Source organism: Cupressus sempervirens, chromosome 3, assembly GCF_028749045.1.
Source record: "Cupressus sempervirens isolate cs-2001-9-10 chromosome 3, ASM2874904v1, whole genome shotgun sequence".
Classification (NCBI taxonomy): Eukaryota; Viridiplantae; Streptophyta; class Pinopsida; order Cupressales; family Cupressaceae; genus Cupressus; species Cupressus sempervirens.
The window spans coordinates 935,820,272-935,840,818 of NC_143120.1; the positions used below are offsets into that span (position 1 = coordinate 935,820,272).

Genomic DNA, 20,547 nt, shown 5'->3' on the forward strand with positions numbered 1-20,547 from the left:
CAGCAGTTGCTTAGAGCTCTACGAAAGCAGAATATATGGCAGCTTCCATGTGAGCACATGAAGCAGTATGACTAACGAAACTTTTATACGGATTATTTGGAAAACCACTAGAATCCACCATAATTCACCATGACAATCAAAGCTACATTAAACTTTCAGTTAATCCAGTTTTTCGTAGCAGGTCTAAACATATAGAGATTCCTTAAAGGATATGGTAGACAAAAATGTTATCAAATTGAAGTACATTAGCACTGAAGAACAAAAGGCAGACATCTTCACCAAACCTCTAGCAAAGTTGAAACTTGAATACTTCAAGAACAAACTTGGTATAACCAAGCTGTAATTCAATATTATGTAAAGTTGTTATTGAATATTTAATAAAATCAATATTGCAATATTGTGGATATGTTGTGGCAAGAATGGTGATGATCTTTCATGTGGGTGAGGTCACTATAGTAAGTTGACGATCTTAACAATAGTTTGACATGTTATTATGTATCTCTAAAATTGTTGAAATACATGATAACGGATGTATCAAGATTGACTTTATTGGATTAATAATCCGGAATGTCTTGATTTCTTGATACGATGGTTATCACTATATTCAGTTCTGATTTAGGCAGGAATAGTGATAATGGTTTAGACAAGTGCATTCTAGTAGTATGCTCTCAGTCCTCTTTCTTCTAAGAGGGAGTGTTAAGAATATATCTTCATTTGGATTGGAGCATTCTTATCTTTAATATGGATTTAATATATTGGTGAATATATATATATGTGTGTGTGTGTGTGTTTGTGATAATACACACACATATATATATATATTCAATTTTTTAACACATATATATATACACACACACACACACATATATAATTGTATATATTATTGTTAGTCACAAAATATACTTATATATTGAAAGGAATATAAGGTATCAACAGATTCATATTAAACTCATCTTAACCGGCATAACTGTTCAATTAGCCTGATACACTAAGAGAGTCACGACCATGAAGGGCTGTGATTCCCGTGGCATTTGCCACGGAGGGAATCACAACCCTTCATGATCGTGACCAATTCATAATTAAATATCTTCAGAGATATTGATAAACATCATAAGCATATATCAATTTTTAGTATTCAGTTTTGAACAATTCAAGTTAGATTATTCTCTAGAAAAGATCCTTCTTTAACATATTAGGTCCCACATCTTCTACACCGCCACTTGTTCCAAATTCCATACAAATAGACTCGATATGGTTGGTTAAGTCACCAACTGAGGACACAACTAACACCCCTTCGGAACAATGTTATAGTAACTAACAAAATTCTTATTCAACTATTCATTGCTTGATTGCCACCTATTCTTGGCTCTTAGTTGGAGATATGGTCAAAGTTAGCAAGAAAATTTCATTAGTCTAAAATAAAGGTGGTACATGTTATTTAATTCCCAGTGTCATTTAGTTTATTTTCCAAGATGTCACATGCTTATCCATGGGAAAACATGCCATAATTGAGTACCAAGTTAATTTTGTCATATTATCGCTGGAGGCATTTCTTGCACGTCACCGCTGACCTTTCGTTTGCTTTAAAAAATGAGACTTCTTGCATACAAAGATTTCTGGGATGAAAATCCTTAGCTTGTCTTTTAGCCAGACTTAACAGATAAAGAAATCAAACAATTTGACAACATTTCGAGCCTTTCCACAGTTGCATGGAAATTTGAGAAAAGCTATGTTTGTTATGAAAGGGACATTTTCGAGCTGGAAGGAGAAAGAGACAGTATAATTTCATGAGATGCTCAGAGGAGACGAAGAAGCTATACTAGGTGAACTCCTCGATGTAATGCAACACTTGCTTGGTATGATCTAGGTAGATGAAGACTCATATTTTAATCCTTAATTATATGAGTATAATCTTTTTGAGAAATCTTGGTAACGGTTTGAAAAGTTTGTTTTGTATTGCATTTTTTGTAGCATTCTTTCTAATGAAGATAAAATGGTTATCTTCGAATAGAACTAGTGTGTATATATATATGTGTGTGTGTGTGTGTGTGTGTGTGTGTGTGTTTTTGTTCTAAAAGGAGGGGGGAGGGGGGGGTTTCTTTTGGAACAGAGTTATTGTACGGCAGTTACTAGTCTTTGACCTTATTTTTGGATATTAATGAAATGAAAGGTGATATTTATAATCTATGTTATTAATATTTTCTTTTGATTGCAATTGGACTTTGAGCATTTATAATTATTTGTCAATGTCCATCTTGTTGCAATAGATTGTGTGCATGAATTTGTTGTAGAATTGTGTTTCTTGTAATTTAATCATACCAGAAAAAAAGAGTCTATTGATCTTTAGTCTAGTTGATTTTTGTGGGTATGGATAGTTAAGTTTTATTTTAATGGTACATATTCATTTCTTTCTATTGATGTTTGATTGCTTCTGTCAGATAAACACATAAAATTATATGAGAGGAATTAATATAATATATATATGTGTGCGTGCATGTATAAATGATTAAATATATTATTATAATAATTATTTGATTACTGAATAGACATGTCCCATTAAGGGACATGTCTATTCATGACTTATACTCAATATAAATGTAAGTGATCATTGCATTTGGAAAACACATACTTGAAGGCAGTGCTATTACATTTGCAACGGTCCTGAATCACTCAACATGGTATTAAAGAAGGCTGCAAATATGAGGGAATATGTGGAGAACACTTGCATGGGAATTAGAGGATTGAAGGTTCTTTAACTTTGAAGTCACATGAAGCCTTTGTTCCTATTTCAAATCATGGGCACCTCACATGATTGACGAAGGCATGTGAGCAATCACGATATGCTTAAAGCATGTGAATTGTGGGACAGAATGCCAACTTGGCATTTAGCAACCACAAACTATACCAAGGCTTGAGAAATCAAAGAGAAAACACTGCAAGTTGACACTTAGTATGGGCATAGTCATAATTTGGTCAACATCTCAAATATTTGGAGAAAACAAGATCAAGCGCTATCCTAAGTACATACATAATTATGGTTGCAAAACCGAGAAGCTATAGTCAGCGATTCTAATTCCTTCTTTCAGTTATCTACAGGTGAAAAATGTACAGGGAACCTAGTATGGAGGATTTCCATGGCATCTTTCAAGTAGTGTACCCAAGTCAAGCACGCCTCCTTATGAAATAGACTCATTGTCGATGGCTATGTCTGGTAAGATGTGTGTGACAATGCAAAGAAGACTCCCCTGTCTCCGTGGATGGTTCAAAGTCCATTGTTGTCCCTTGTTTGATGGATATCACCAACTGCATGGTGCTTGGGAAGATCCTTGCTAAAGGTGTCACCACTCATACTTGCAGGTCTTTGTCGTCAACCATTTTGCAGATTGCCCCCTCACGTAATACTAGCAATCTACAAAAGGTCTCCCTTCCATTTTCTCTGCATTTGACATCCTCTTTGTCAATCTTGAAACTGTCATTTTGCAAAGCATGACATTATCGTGCCAAAATTGGATCTACGAGCCTACATTCTCCAACCTTGCGTAAAACTAAGACTTTACCGAAATCATAGTGAGACCAAATTTTGATTGAAAGAAAGTTTAAGGAAAATGTTAATAAGAGCAATAAATAAATATATGGAAACTATATCAATGAAGCAGCAAAAATAGATTGTTTTTGGTGGACCCAAGGTGGTGAAATGCATGGATCATCATAAAGGTAATTAAAGGAAATGTGTCCATTAATTAATCAGTTATGTACATTATTAAAAGGTGATAAGAATTAATGGTTGATGAAGGCATCTTTATTATAAAAGAGATATGTTCAATGAAAACAAGATAGGTAAATAAAGATATCTATATTTAAAAGAATGTGATATTATTATAAAGAAATAGAATAAAATTCTTATATTATTATATTGATAATTATTATAAACAATCATTTATTTCTATTATCATTATGGTGAATAATTTATTATTCGATCATATAAATAACTATGTTTATAATGCTTCTTTATTCATTATTTGAATAAGAATTTCCTAATCATAGTCAGTCAGTTGATAAGGAAATAATATGGTTGAAAAATAAGGATTAAAGATATATGCATAGAAGATTGAATGTATATATGTTCAATATATATTTGAAATAGATATTATCTATATTTTATTGAAATGATATTATCATTATGTAAAAGTATTTTTGTATTTCAAAATGTACTATATAGCTATTTGCCTTGATCTTTTCGGAGAATGTTATTGCAAGAAAAGGGAGATTGATTTCAGACTAAGAGGGAGTTTGACACTTCTTTAAAGGCGTCTTTGAATGGGGAACTCAGATGATTTATAGTCAGAGGGAGTTCAAAAGTCCATATGCGTGACTATGATTCTAATGTGCCTACCCCTTGTGTACAACATGAGGAAGTGACGACTTCCAAATAATGTCACTTGTATTTGTAGAAGTTATTGTAAGGTGATGATCTCACCATAATCTTGTATTATGAGATAAGACAAATTGAGTATATGGTGAATGTCTTGCATCTCAACATTCTGAAACACTATTACTCAAAGAGTACTTGGTGAATATCATTGATATTCTGGGAGACCAAAACTCTTGATATTAGATGTGATATCAAAACTGTTGGGTGGATATTTTGCAACCGACAGTTTTGGGTAAAAATTCAGTCGCAAAATAGGATGACCAGCCACAGCGTGTGAGACAGAGTCTCTCCTACCTTAAAGGGAAGGCTCCCCCTTCTCACTGTTCCTTGGATCAACTCAAGGTAAGCAAGAAATTTAGAGATTTATAAATTGGGTGTTACTATTATCCTTTCTTCTTAACTTTCAAGAAAGGATCCACTTATTCGTAAGGCGAATAATGGGCAAGGTGAATCTCTAATTACACTTCTATCATGAGCTGGAAACAGTGATACTGATAAATTTTAACTAACTCAAAGGCTAGCCAAAACGTACCAGTTTGGCTCTAAGTCCTGTTGTACTTCTATGTGGTAAAATGTTTACAATTAGGGCACAAAGACTCCTAAAAGTAACAACAATCTAACTATTTTGCGAATCAAGATGAAAATACAAGTTACAGACAAAGCTTCTAGCTATGGATTTTCACAAGTGTTCCTGGTCAAAGCTCGGGATTCAATTGTTTCTTAACTCTTTTCTATCAATCACAAGATACAATATCAATAACAAAAGATAGTACGAATCAAAGGTAACTTGAATGAATTATAGACATAGCTTACAATTCACACAAATAACAATTTCACTTAATCAAAATTAAGTCTCAAATGCTCTTTTGTATTCACTTTCTTTCAAAATAGTGCTACACAAACAAAGTTCTGTTGGCACAATTTCTCCAGAGCTCTCTTGTATAAAGATAATGATGATTTTACAATGAGGGGGGCACTCCTTTATATAGGCAAAGAAGTTGAGAAAAAGGGGGAGGAAAAAGTGGGAATAACTCAACCAACTTTGACCAAGTCTAACTACAGAAGCTAAAAAGGTTACATGCAACTGCACATGCAACTCGCATTACACCTTTTACATACATGCAATTCGCATTACATGCAATTACACTTTATCATGTAATGCATCTAAAACAACTATGAAGTAAAAATTACATAACAATCTTAAAGATTGCTTCTTAATGCTTTGAATTTCACAATGATGTCACGCACTGTAGGAAGATCAGCAATCTCCATTGTCTTTGATATGGCTTCGATCCTCACTGCATTCTCATATGCTGATTGAACAACTTTAAAATTTTCTATTGTATTATCCAACAAGTGTTTTGTCAAGGATTTGTACAAAACGAACTTGTTCATTGTGTGCGAACCAAATTCTTCAAAATCTACATCAGCATTGATTCTAATTGTATATTCTGAATTTACTCTCTGCTGCCAAAAGATTACCAAGATTATCAGTAACATGGCATCCCAATTGCTCCAAATCACAAGTAAGGCTTGTTTCAACTGCTTGACAATCTTCAAGAGCCACTTGCAATTTTGTGATCAACTTTCTTAAGGTCTCTTCCTTGTAACCAATGAGTCCTTGAAATCTAAAGAACATTTCACATGACGAAAGAACGTCACATGAGACCATAGCATTTAGATCAAATTTTATCATTTCATCCCAATCCTCAAGGATTTCCTTCAAGTTATCTGCTTCTTGAGTCAAAGAAGAAATTAAACTTAGTTCCATTTTGTTCATCTCTTTGATACGCTTTAGAAGTGCAAGTGTTTCTGTGATAGCTCAAACTCCTTCAACAATGATTTCCTGTATCCAAGACTTAGCAGCTTCAATCATCCTTCTTTCTTTAGATGTTTGTGATGTAACAACATTCTGAGAAGATTGCTTCTGAATGATCTCATTCAAACGAGCTATTTCCTGTTTCAATTGATTCTTCTTTTCCCAAAGCTCATGACTGCTTTTTGATACATTTGCCAATGCATTATGAGCATCTTGCAAAGAACTCAAACGAGATTGCCTTCCAACTTCAACCTTAGTAAATTTATAATCAGAGCTAGTGAGTTCTTCAACAAGTTTATCTACTAAAGACTCAGCAACCTCAACATACTTGGTTTTGTTAGAATCAACCAAAATTCTAGAAACAATCTTATCCTTCAGAGATTTGGATTTAGTCTTCTTCATAGGAAGATTGTCAGGAGGAACAACCACCTTCCTTCTCGTCGTTGTTATTCTACTCAACCATGCAGGTAGGCTGAAACTTTCATCTATAGAAGCAAGCATAGTGGAGACCATTGGCATTGATCCAGATTGTATATCTATAGTGACTGAACAAGATTCAGTTTGCACTGCTGTAGGCATAGGAACATGTTGTGAAGATTCTGCCATGAAAAGTTCAAATCCTGTCAAAGATGTATCAAGTTGGGAAACTTGACCACTAGTAAGAGTCAAAAAATCTTCAAACACATTTGCTAAGTGTTCAAATTGATCATGTGTAGGAACACGAGGAGCAGCAGATGAAATTGGAAGAGCCATGGTATTAACTTCTGAGACGGGAATAGAGTGAGTGAAAATAGTAGAAAATGAATCTACATCATCATCAACCTCATGCAAAAATGGCTCTTCATGTGGAGAAGACGTACAAGCTTGTGCAGGCTTAGGAGGAGATATGATTCTTATTTCTCCTTCATCTGAATCTTCTTTTTCGTATTCTATTTCCAATTCTTCTTCTGATTCTGTCACTAATTCTTGAATTGGTTCAGGAACTTGGGATGATTTAGTCATTTTTCCACCCGTTAACTTGATTTTGAGAATATTCTTGACATTTGAAGATGAAGCACCATCTTTCCCTGTAATTTCCAGTTGTGACTTCCTGCCAGGAGGACCGAAGCTTCCACAATCCAAACCCATTTTAGGATTTACTCTTTTTAGGCCTTTACTTTTCAACCACTTGTTAGTGTTTGCTAAGATGGATTGAAACCTGTCCATAATAGATGTACCTTCTTTTTGTTGCCATTGAATAGGAAAAGGACACGTTTTATCAAAATCGGCTTGATGAAATTCCGGATCAAGGATGTTGCTTTCATCTTCAACTTGGAAATCTGGAGGGATTTCCAACATATTAAGATCGATTATTTGTTGCAAGGTTAACCTGCAATAATCCATCTTCATAATATCAAGCTCTGTTCTCATGTCAATCCAAATATCTTCAATGCGATGAACATGAGTATAAGCCCTCTTTATCTGAGAGTTCATCTCTCGATAATCAAAGTCAAATCTAGCCTTGAACCTCTTCAATGTAATCAATTGCAACTTTGCTTCCATATTCTTCGCTTTAGGTACAGAAACAATTGAATAATTGCCAATAGATAAAGGCCTAGCTGAGGTGATGCCAAATCCAGGCCTATGTGATGCATGTTGATCATTCTGCACGTCCATGAGTTGTCTTGCTAACTCCATTAGAATAATTCGATCTGTAGCATACCTAGGTAAGGTATATGGCTCTCCTTTGAAATACCCAACTCTCAAGTATGTGAAAGTGGGAAATTGAAGAAAAATGCAGCCGTACTGGTTTACCTTTTCCCATGCTGCATTAGATACTCTTTTGATACACAATTTTTTGTCGAACAGACACCTGTAATGTCCAAAGAAAGCATCTTGGACTTTTCTGTAATGATACTTATTGTTAGCCAAAGTAATTTGGTCATAGTATTCCCAAATAGGTACTTGAAGACGATCACCTTTGGTGGAAAGCCCCGAAAAAGACCCCATAGCAACAACAATGTAAACTAAAAATGAATTCATGTAAAAAGGTACTAATGTTCCTACATTGCATATCTGTTGACAGAGTGCAGTACTAATAAGCTCTCCCCAAAAGATATGTTCTTTGTTCTCTATGATTTGAAACATAAATTTGTACATCCATGGCTCAAAGTCGGAAGAATCCTTAAGACCACAGATTCTACTGAGAAGGATGATGAGGTCTTTGTATTCCTGTTTAAAATTGGACCGATGAAGAGTCTTTGGCCACCTGGAAAACTACTTCTTTTGTTGTCTAACCAGTAAAGGTTGACATACTTCTGATAGTTGGTTTTTTGTTCATTCCAACAAGCCAATGAGGAATCTTTGGTCAAATCAACACATTCTGATTTATGAGGAACTTTGAAGACTTGTTCAATCACTTCAGGGTCAAGGCTAATAATAACCTTGCCTTCAACATCTTTGATATTCCTTGTCTTAGAAGTGAAGCGCCGAGCACATCCGTAGGCAAAATCAAGTTCTATGGCCGCCATGGGAAATGTAGAAACCAAATGGATGTTGCTTCTTATAATAAGTTTCATCTCATGCGTAGCTGGAGCTTCAATCCTTTGTAGAAAATCGGCTACATCTACGTGACCAATCTTGGTGTCTAGTATGTTATCCAGAATAGACGTAACTGAAGAAGGAACTGCATGAGCCAATTCTTTGTCATATTGGTATTTCATCTTGCCCTTGAATTTGGAATGTGAGGACATTTCTTGTGCTTGTACTGTAACACAAAAATTCCAAAACACAAATACATCATCAGAAGGAATCTCCATGTAAGTGAATTCCAAAGCAGCAGTGAAGATTCGAAAATGAGTGACTTTTGAAGAGGAAGCGTATGCATATGCAACGGAATGTGAAATGAAATGAAATGGAAGTATGAATATGGAAAATGGAATGGAATGAAAATGCTTGAAGGTGAAACGCATGGGAATGCGTGCAAAGTGAAAGTTGCTGATTTCAAAAGTGACTTAAATGTTTTCAAAGCTTTATTGAATAAAGCATGCATATATGTAAATGCAATATGTAACGGAAGGTGAAAAAAATGAAAAGAGGTGTAAGTATATACTTTATATGTATATGCGGATGTGGATGGAGGGTAACATGTAAAATATGTTATGAGGTGGAAACATGTATTTATTCATGTAAGTGCAAATGCGTATATGAAGATGGAAATGAAACAATGGAGGTGAGATAATGAATTATATAGTCACTTTTGAAGAAAGAAAGAAGTCAAAATTCATGGAAAGTGAAAATAACATCTTTTTTGTCTTTTCAAAATATGACTTTTGATCAAAATCGGACCTTTTAGATGCAATTGCACGTAAAGCATTTCGTGTAATCGTGTCGTGCGAATGAAAGCAAAAAATGAGATGGATGAAAATGGAAACGGAAAATGGGATTACATGCATGTGCGGATGGCGAATGAAGTGAAAAACATGTAATCGCATTTGTCGGATGAAATGTGAGATGTAATGACATGGAAACGGAATGTGAAATGAAATGATAATGCTTTTGCATGTAGTGAAGGGAAAACAAGTTTTTGGGAAAAAACTTGCAATCTCTCCAAAATGGAGAAAAACCGGCAACAAGCACACAAAAACAAAACAAGAGAAAAACATACCTTTGAAAATAACTCAAAACATGCGAAGATGTAATGCACTCCCAAAGATGAAATTCGAATTTGGAACTTGGGGAAGAACCAAAGACATCAAAATGAAGAAAAATTTCATATTTAAAGAAAAAAAAATGCACATTCTAAGGCAAAGATTTTCACAAATGGCATCCATCCAACAATTTCAAGCATCAAATCAGCAAGGATAAGCATGAATTAAAACATATGAAAGAAGAAGTCCACTTACTTGATGAATATGTGCCAAAAATGAAGGAAAAGATGCTCTGTCTTTGAAATTTTCTTCAAAAATGATGAGAATTTGTCAAATCTCCAAAATCTGAATGATAGAGGGTAGCAAACAAGGAGATTATTATGCAAGATCACAAAACGTGCCCTAAATTAGCTTCTCATTGCCACGTTTTAAAGATTTGAAAGTTCTTGAGCCGTTTTTATCAAAACAAGCAAAAAACGTGATCTTCAAAGTAAAGTATTTTGATGATTTAACACCAAAATAATGATCCTCAACTAATGTAATCACCTAAAAAGGTAAAAACGACTTGATCTCATGCAAAAACGTGATCAAACTTGGCAGATTTATGGATTTTTATGCAAAAAACGTGCCCTAGCTTGAAGTTTCAAACATGTTTTTGGGTGCAATAACTTGATTTTTGATGAGGGCAAAATGATCACCTCTTCAAAACATGATGAATGCAATTGATTTCATTCAAATCCATGAAGAGAATCAAAAGTTATGATCAAAATAGGAGGTTTTTGGAGCAAGAACATGTTTTCTTCACACAATAGGACATTTTTGTGTTCATTGCATATTTTAAAACATGTAATAAGGTAAAATAGGACCTTTTTGATGCAATTGCATGTTTTAAAATATGTCTTTGGTTATAATCTCACTTTTTGAAGCCCATTACATATTTTAAAATGTGCAAGTCTCCCAAATCTCACTTTTTGGAGTCACTTACATATTTTAAAAACATATCTCACCTTTTTCATGCACAAGCATGAAAACTCAACTTTTCATGTCATTGCATCAAAAAGGTCCACTTTTAGAAGCTTTTGGTGTAATGATTTGAAAAAGTCCTCAAAATGAATTTTTATATGCATTAGCATGAAAAGTTTCCACTTTTCATAGTTTTTTTACATGCATATGCATATAAAATGTCCACTTTTAGACTTTTAAGTTATGCATTTCACTTATTTTTATAAAAATGTCAACAATATGGGTCAAAAATAACATTTATGTATTAAATTAATCAATATAAGTCATAAACATTAAGTTAAAGTGACATTTATATAAGTATTTGATTTAAAAATCAAAAATTTAAAAAGTAACTATATAGTTCTATAGTCACTTTAAGTGAAAAATTTAAAAGTAACTCAACTTAAAATTATAACATAAAGTGCACTATAGTCACTTTAAGTTATAAATTTAAATGAAAAGTAACTTCAAAACATAACAAAAAGTGAATAAAATGTTATATTTTCAAAAAGTGAATGTCAAAATGAAAATATAACATCATATTTTTAATTCGTGCTGTTGCACCTAAAATGTCCACTTTTGAGGCACTAAAATGACCATATCTCTTGACTGACAACTCCGATTGACCTCTAGGTTAGACCGAATCGAAGGGGAAAATGAAAGGCATAAGATGAGCGAATTCAAAGGACCAAAAACAAGCAAACACAAAGTCAAAAGCAAAGAACAGATTCTGAAGGCTTCAAAAATCAAGCAAAGGCTCGACAGAAAGAAAAACAAAAACGACTTGACGAAGGCCTTCAGTAAAACAATTTGATATTCGAATTGAAATGGATCAATCGATCAACATTAAGCAATTGAATATCAAATTCAAGCTTAGAGAGACACGAAACTAGCTTGGAAAAGTTTCGTGCTATTACCAACATTTTGTGGTGACAAAATGCAGGACAACAAAAACCTTTTGAGTACTTGGTGAATATCATTGATATTCTGGGAGGCCAATACTCCTGATATCAGATGTGATATCAAAACATTTTTAAGTAATTAGTGAATATCATTGATATTCCAGAGACTAATACTCATGATGATATCAAGCCTTATTGAGTATTTGGTGAATATCATATGTTGATATTCTGGGAGACCAATACTCTTGATATCAAATGTGATATCAAGATGATGGATATCTTTTGATCAAAGATATCCTTAATCTTCCTAACTTGATATTACTTTGAGGTAATGCGCGTGTTTATCCTCCCTAACTAAGAGGGAGTGTTGATGTTTGATAGCTTCTGTCGGATAAACACATAAAATTATATGATTTTTGCATTTGGAAAACACATAGCTGATGGCAGTGCTATTACATTTGCAGCAGTCTTGAATCACTCAACACAATTTAATTTTCTGCATTTTCTTGCTTAGTTATGAGTAAATGTTAAATTCTCCTTTTTTGCTTTCTGGTTAAAAGCAAACCCTGTGTTTAGCTCATTGCATATCTCATTAAGAGGGAATTGTACCTTCAAATTTTTGAGAAAAGTTGTCAATCCAAAGATAACTTCTCCAACTGTTAGTTCCATTTGTTCTTCATCTTGGACATCTTGAGTCATTCTATGTGTTTATTTTCGAAGGACATATCTGTTCGTTAACAAAGACACAATAACAAAACTTAGGCATTTTCGGGGAAGGCTTGCCTAAGTGCGGCTTGTCAGTTCTTGTTGACTCAAAGAGTCAACAAAGGTGTAAGTCCTAGGGGAGGTTTCAAACTTTGTTTGATAGTTATTTGGAGTACAATGGATGGAGGTTTTGAACAACACATGGTTGTATCAAGGTGGGGGGTGAATCTGTATAACAACAAAGTTTACCAATTTAAACTTTATTAATCACAATAGCATTATTCACTAAATTTAATAATCATGTGCATGAGATTGCAATGACACAATGCTTTATGGATTGCAATGACACAATGCTTTATGGTGAAACCAAAATGCAAGAAAACCATGACATATCAATACTTTTATATTATTATTCCTTTACAAAGTTATAGGCATCAACTTACTAAGCCACCAACCCCTAAGTTTATGCACACAAACTCACTAGAAGTGCCAACTGTCACAATTTGTAGGCACCAACACCCATTGCTCGACACCTACTTAAGGAGAGGCACCAAACTAAAATCCTTAATTAATCACTATTTGGTCTTCCTTCATTAGATCGCTTAAGATGGACCTTTATTAACTGATATTCTTCATTATTAGTCATTGCATAGTAATCCCATCCCCTCTTTTTATGTTATTGATTACTAATATGTTTATTTTAACCACTTAGTGAAATGCTTGATTGATGCTGATGGCGGGATGTCGATCAATTAATTTATTAAATTAATGTGATGTTATTATCCTTATGATCACATTTCTTTTATCGTTTTTCTTCGTATTTTCTAATTTAAAAATTGCCAACTCATATTGCTCGATGTACATATGGAATATCTATCAGGTATGATAATTTTATGATCGTGCTGTTGTAGACTGCACAGCATAGATGGAGGTGGTTGATATTCATTGTTTTGATGGTTAACTGATGAATATATCAATGGTGTGGCTTCCTATAACTCCCGTCATTGCCCAATATCTGCTTGTATCTATTTTCAATTCGAACCACAATGATCTATCAGAACAACAATCTTCAAGCAGTCAAATTCATCTTTGTAGGAGACTTCACTAATTTGGCAAGGTCAGGGACTTTGTTGTATTACATAATTTATTTATTAATATATTAATTTAATTATTATTTATTTATTATGAAGTTGTTTATTTAAAAGGGGGACATCATATCTTCAATGCACTACAAAAATGTTGATTTAAATGCTAGTTTTAGGAAAACTAGTTTATCTCTAAGATATTGATTCTAAGTTAATTTATTAAATGGAAATATAATTTTTGAGACAAACTTTAAGTTTTAACAATATTTAACACTAACTTGTTTAGAGAGTCAATAAAAAAAATTCAATATTTGTAATAAACTCCTCAATTGATCGTCTAGTGGTTTATGCTGTCTGAGTTGACAAATCTAAGTGTCCTATTTGTGTCGGATGAAACTCACATGACACATCAAATTAGTTTAAATGAATCTGTAATGTTTGGTTAGTCTGTGGAGCCAACTATTTTGTTGTTTAATTTGTTGTCTTCAGTTCAGTTGTCCATGTTACATTGTACTGGTTTGTAACAACTTTGTTCTAATTACATCTATTGTGATGCAGAGGTATCTGGTCCCAAAACAATATCAAACAATAGCCAAATGGATTTTCTCACCTGTGTCTACAAACCCCAAGACTTACTTGACCTTTCTCCTTCTCACAGCTACACCAAACCATCCAACTATAGTTCCCAATTCAAGAGACTTGTTCCAATGCCTCTAAGGGCTTCAACATACCCCAACCAACTTGACTCAAGGGTCTGTATTTGCTTCTGCAACTGATCATTTGTCAACTTGCCCGGTTAGCCTTCTAGGCTTGTTCCTAGTAGCCCTTCAAATCGGTTTCTCCCACTTTTCATCAATCTTCCCTAAAACATCAGACTAACAAGTTACACTTCCAGATACCCATTTGGAAGTACTATATCTCAAATTCATATATTGTTCCTTTGGACCAGCTATCTAGACCAGTACCCTGCAACCCTTAAATTAGGCCTAATTATGCCCACTTTTACAAAGCAACTAAGTGCCAAACTCTACTTCATGACCCCAAACCCTGTGGGAGTCTTGTATTATGATCCCAAACCAAAGATTTTCATACTCATTCATGGTGCCATGCTCATTTGTATAGTCAAACAACAAACCCTCCTTTTTAGGACTGCACAACTACGGCTTTCTCTAAATGAACCCTACAAATAATTTGAAACTCAAATGAAGGTTGTCTTACCTTGTATTCAACATATCTTGATACAATCCAATAGAAAATCATACCCTTCTTTGGAGAAATCCACCAATTCAATACATGGCACCCATATCCTTACCCTTTAACATGGTATGTTGGCTTTCAAATGGTGATCACCAAACCTTCAAACCTGCACTCCTGCATTCTTCATGTTAGGAAACATTATTATACATTGGCCAAGACCCTACAGTGGAGACATAAAGTAGATATGAGTCTCTCAAAAACAAGGAAATCTGATCAGTCACGGGTCATATACGGACCGGTGAATTAAAACAAAATGCAATAGATTGAAAATTCAAAAGACCCTCAAAAGTATTGAATAATTTACTAAACTATTATCAGAACATGAAATAATAGTTTCTATTACTTGGATCGAAGGATCAACTGATTTAATGACAGCAAACTCAGTATTTCATTAAAATGAAAGCTGTAAGTTTTTATCAAGAAGACTGAATTATTACATCCTCTTCCCCCCTACTCATGTCCCACAGCCTCTTATAGGTGTGACCAATGCATTACAAACTCATGTCTAATTCCAAAATCTCTCAACTTCTTAAAACTAATAATTGGCTTAACTAGCCGTTGGGATTTAAATTTAAATTTATTAACTTGTACCCTCTTGCTGTTAGACTTTCCTATTGACACAAAAGGCTTTAAATCGCCTTCATTACATCAAATAGGACCCTTATCTAGGTATTATAAATGCACTTATTACATACTTTTGGTCCTATGACCCTTATTAGGCCAATTAGGACTTATTGACTCCATAGATGCAATCATCACATTTTCTATCTTTTCATGCCTTATTACAGCAATCGAAGTCATATTTAACTTTGATTACATCATCCATGCCTTACAGGCATGGTAGGCCTTCTAGGACCCTTAGGTGCTTCTGCACCATATTGGCATCCCTTTAAATTGAATAATAATACATAGGGAAATTGTTGATCATGGATTGGGCTTCCTTGACTTTCATGTATGAAAGCAAACATTATTGAAGAAAGCTTGTATCATGTTATAAAATGTCACTGTATCTGGTATGTGTTATTAGTTTGTACTTTTGTATATGCAATTGATAATGTAGCCTTATATGTTAGGGTTAAACCACGGACAGAAATAACAATTACATGCAAAGATAAACAATATCAGAAAATAATAGATCACACAGAAAAGAACACAAGACACCAAGATTTACACAAGACACCAAGATTTAGCGTGGTTCACGCAATCCCTGGGCTACGTCCACCAAATAGAAAGTCTGATATTATTACAATCCAGTGATTACAACTTGATTACAATCCGTAATCCCTTACAACTCAATACTGCCGCAAGAACCAATTTTCGCATTACAACTTTGAAACAATCCCTAACCCTAAGTCCTTTTATATAAGTATTTTTATTGCTTTAGGGTTATAATTAATAATTACATGTCGGCCCAAAATCTTGATAAAATAGGACCCAAATTTTTTCTTGTCGGGGCGATGCCACGAGCCCAAAAGAATTTATGAAGTATGTACAGTATTTTTTGATCAATCACCACAAACTAACAATCTCCCACTTGGGGACTGATCAGTCACCACAAATTAACAATCTCTCACTTGGGGACTGATCAAACTCCACACTAAACAACAATCTCCCACTTGGAGACTGATCTTGTAGCAATATCGCTACCACATGGGGCTCCCACTGGATCAAACCACCCTGGACTCTGCTGTTCTTTTATTCATGTTCAGTCTAGAAGACCAATCAAAACTGAAGAGGAATTCAGCTTCTCCCTTATCACCACCTTTGTAAACATACCCGCTAGATTGTCATCTGTATGTATCTTGTCCAACTTTAATTGTCCATCATCCAAAACTGACTGAATGAAATGGTACCACAACTGTATGTGTTTGGTCTTTGAATGCAGAGCTGAATTCTTTGCAAGATGAATGACACTTTGACTATCTATAAACAAATAATTATCTTTTTGAGGGTGTCCCAATTCTTCCAAGAAGAACTGAAGCCATATCATCTGCTTAGTTGCCTTTGTAGCAGCAACATACTCTGCCTCTGTAGTGGATAAAGCATTAACCTTATTTAACCTAAAAATCCAACTCACGGCTACCCCACCAACAGTAAAGACATAACCTATAGTACTCCACCTGGTAGCAATATCTCCTGCCAAATCTGAGTCAACATAGCCTTGTAAATGAGTAGTAGAGCCTCCAAAGTGTAAATATTTATTGGATATTCCTCTCAAATATCTGAGAATCTATTTAACTGCATTCCAATGCTGAATTCCTAGATGACTCATATACCTGCTAACGACTCCCACTGCATGGGCAATATCTGGCCTTGTACATACCATAGTGTACATCAAGCTTCCTACAGCTGAAGCATAGGGTACTTTTGACATCTTATCCTCCTCTTCTTGTGTCTTGGGATATATCTCTTTAGTCAACTTCAAATGACCAGGTAAAGGTGTGCTGATAGCTTTAGCATTCTCGATAGAGAAATGTTGCAACACCACTTCAACATAATCAGCTTGAGATAGCGTCAATCTCTTGTTCTTCCTATCTCTGCAAGTCTTCATACCAAGGATTTGTTTTGCTGCCCCCAAATCCTTTATAGCAAATGCATGTGCTAACTGGCATTTTAGCCCCTTCATCTGATCCATGTTAGACCCAGCTACAAGCATATCATCAACATATAAACATAAAATAATGTAGCTATCATCATCCAACCTCTTAAATTAAACACAATGATCTGAATGAGATCTACCATATCCATGCTCATGCATAAAACTGTCAAATTTCAGATACCATTGCTGAGGTGCTTGCTTCAAACCATATAAACTTTTCTTTAATTTGCACACTAAGTTCTCCTTGCCTTGGACCTCAAATCCTTGTGGTTGAGCCATACATATCTCTTTATCCAAATCACCATGAAGGAAGGCTATTTTAACATTGAGCTGCTCAAAATGCAAATCTTCAGTAGCCACAATACTTAAAACATTACGGATAGAAGTCATCTTAACAACAAGAGAAAATATCTCATCAAAATCAATGCCTTTTTTCTATGCAAATCTTTTTACAACTAACTTGGCTATAAATCTTTTCTTACCTCCATCCTCTTCTTTTAACCCGTAAACCCACTTATTTTGTAAAGACCCTTTACTTACAGGCAACTTGCATAAATCCCATGTCTTATTTTTCAGCAAAGAGTCTATTTCATCTTTCATTGCAAACTCCCACTGAATCTTAGTATCCACCTGGATAGCTTCATCATAACATTTAGGTTCACCAACATCTGTTAGTAAAATAGAATGCGAGGGTGAAATTTTTTTTGGAGGTCTACTAATCCTTGTTGACTATCTAACATTCACTGGTGTGTGTGGTATTTGTTGTTGTGGTTGTTGAACATCATGAGGAATGGTTGGAACATCATCTTTTGAAGCATCATCCAGCACTACATAATCATCTTCTTTCTTCTCATGTTGCTGCAATAGATCTTTGTACAACACTTTCTCATTGAATATGACATGCCCGCTTCTTACAATTTTATAATTTTCAAAATCCCAAAGCATATGACCAAGTTCAGTAATGCCATATCTAACAAATACACATTTCTAGCTTGGTTCTATTTTCAAAATCTATGTGAGCAAATGCTTCACAACTGAAGGTTTTGAGAAAAAAAAATCTCTACTAGTCCATGTTTCCTCTGGAATAGCACAACCCAAAGGAGTAGAGGGACCTCTATTAATCAAATATACAATAGTATCGACAGCCTCCACCCACATGTGTAAGGGCAACCTAGCATGCAAACTCATGCTCCTTGCACGCTCCATTAGTCCTGTTCATGCGTTCAGCCACTCCATTTTCCTGTGGAGTCCTTCGAACAGTTTTCTATCTACGAATACCATTAGTAGAGCAATGATCTTCAAATTCATGACTACAATACTTGCCACCATTATCAGATCTAAGACATTTTAATTTCTTACCAGTCTCATTTTCAACCAAGCATTTCCATTTCTTGAAAATTTGAAATACATCAGATTTCTGTCTAAGGAAATAAATCCATACTTTTCTAGTTGCATCATCAATAAATGTAACATAATAGTGAGAGCCACCAATGAAAGATATCTGAGCCGGTCCCCATACATCAGTATGCACAAACTCTAATTTCTCCTTTTTATTTTCCTTCCCAGTCTTCATAAAACTCACTTTCTTTTGTTTTCCATACACACAACTTTCACAGAAATCCGTATTAACACATTTCAGACCTGGTAAAACTTTCTTTGAATGAAGTACTTTCATACCTTTCTCACTCATGTGCCCAAGTCTATTGTACCACAGTGCTGTATTATAATTTACAGCAACTATTTGTTCTTCCTGCTCAACTGCAACAACTGTTCTTGAATATTCATTTTTCTTTGAAACAATTAAAGTAGAAGGAACAATATGCCTTGTACAAAGATATAAGGTGTCTACTTTCACACCTTTTGCTACTACAAAGGAACCTTTTGAAACCTTCCAATTTTTATCATTAAAAGTAGCTACACAACCCTCATCGCCGAGTTGCCTTGCTAAAATTAAATTCCTACTCAGCCTTGGAACATGTCTTACCTCATGTAGTAGCCAATGATTCCCATTTTGCAACTTAATTTTAACTTTTCCCTTTCCAACAATTTGACAAGGTTTATTATCCCCCAAATAAATAAGTCCAAAATCCCCTTGGACATAATCAATGAAATAACCTTTATGAGGTGTAGCATGAAATGAAGTACCAGAATCTAAAACCCATGAATCATTAATACTTTCTAAAAACAGAAGCAAGGCATCCTCTCCAGATTTGTTACTTACCACATTTGCGTCATTGTCTCCATCTGGTTTATCTCCTTCATTTTTCTTTCAAGTCCAACAATTTTTCTTTTTATGCCCTGGTTTCCCACAGTACCAATAGTTGTTCGGTCCTCTCAATTGAGATCTCCTCCCCTTTGACTTTCCTCTTGATTTTCCACGATTTTCGGAATTACTTCCTCTTTCAGTTGATCTGCCTCTGCTTTGTGCATTCAAAACACTTCCTATTGTAGATCCACCTGAGGATTTCCTACAAGTTTCCTCACTCAAAATAACACCGATCACATCATCATATTTTAGAGTACTAGATCCAAGAACAGAATTACTCACAACCATTACCAAGCCATTCCAACTTTTAGGCAAAGAACACAAAATCAAGATAGCCCTAATTTTTTCATCAAAATTGATACCTACAAAAGATAACTGACTAGTAATAGTATTGAACTCAATTTAAATGATCTGCAATAGATCCACCTTCTATCATTTTTCATATTAAATAAACGCTTCATGAGAAATACCTTGTTTGAAGCCGAGGGCTTTTCATACAATTTTGTTAGGGTTTGCATCAATTCTTTAGTTGTCTTCACTTTTGTAATATTAAATGCCACCGATGGTGCTAGGCATAATTGAATGCTTCTAAGTGCCTTTCTGTCCAAAAGATCCCAGTCATCATTTGACATAGATCCCTGATTCTTGGTTTTGCCTTCCAACGACTTTCCTAAATCCTTCTGATAAAGATAGTCTTCCATTTGCATCTTCCATAATTGAAAGTTCTGCCTATTAAACCTATTTACCCTCAACTTATGCTCATCTGCCATTGGTCCCACTCAACCGTGAGACTCGTACCTGCAGAGGATAATTGAAAGAAAAACCTCGCTCTGATACCACTTGTTAGGATT

General features: G+C 34.7%; 1 protein-coding gene across 1 annotated transcript in view; it reads left to right on the plus strand.

The window, feature by feature from the left end:
- The window catches only part of SAMC1 (S-adenosylmethionine carrier 1), a 161,253-nt gene that overhangs the window by 127,474 nt on the left and 13,232 nt on the right, over positions 1 to 20,547 (plus strand). The window lies entirely within an intron of this gene.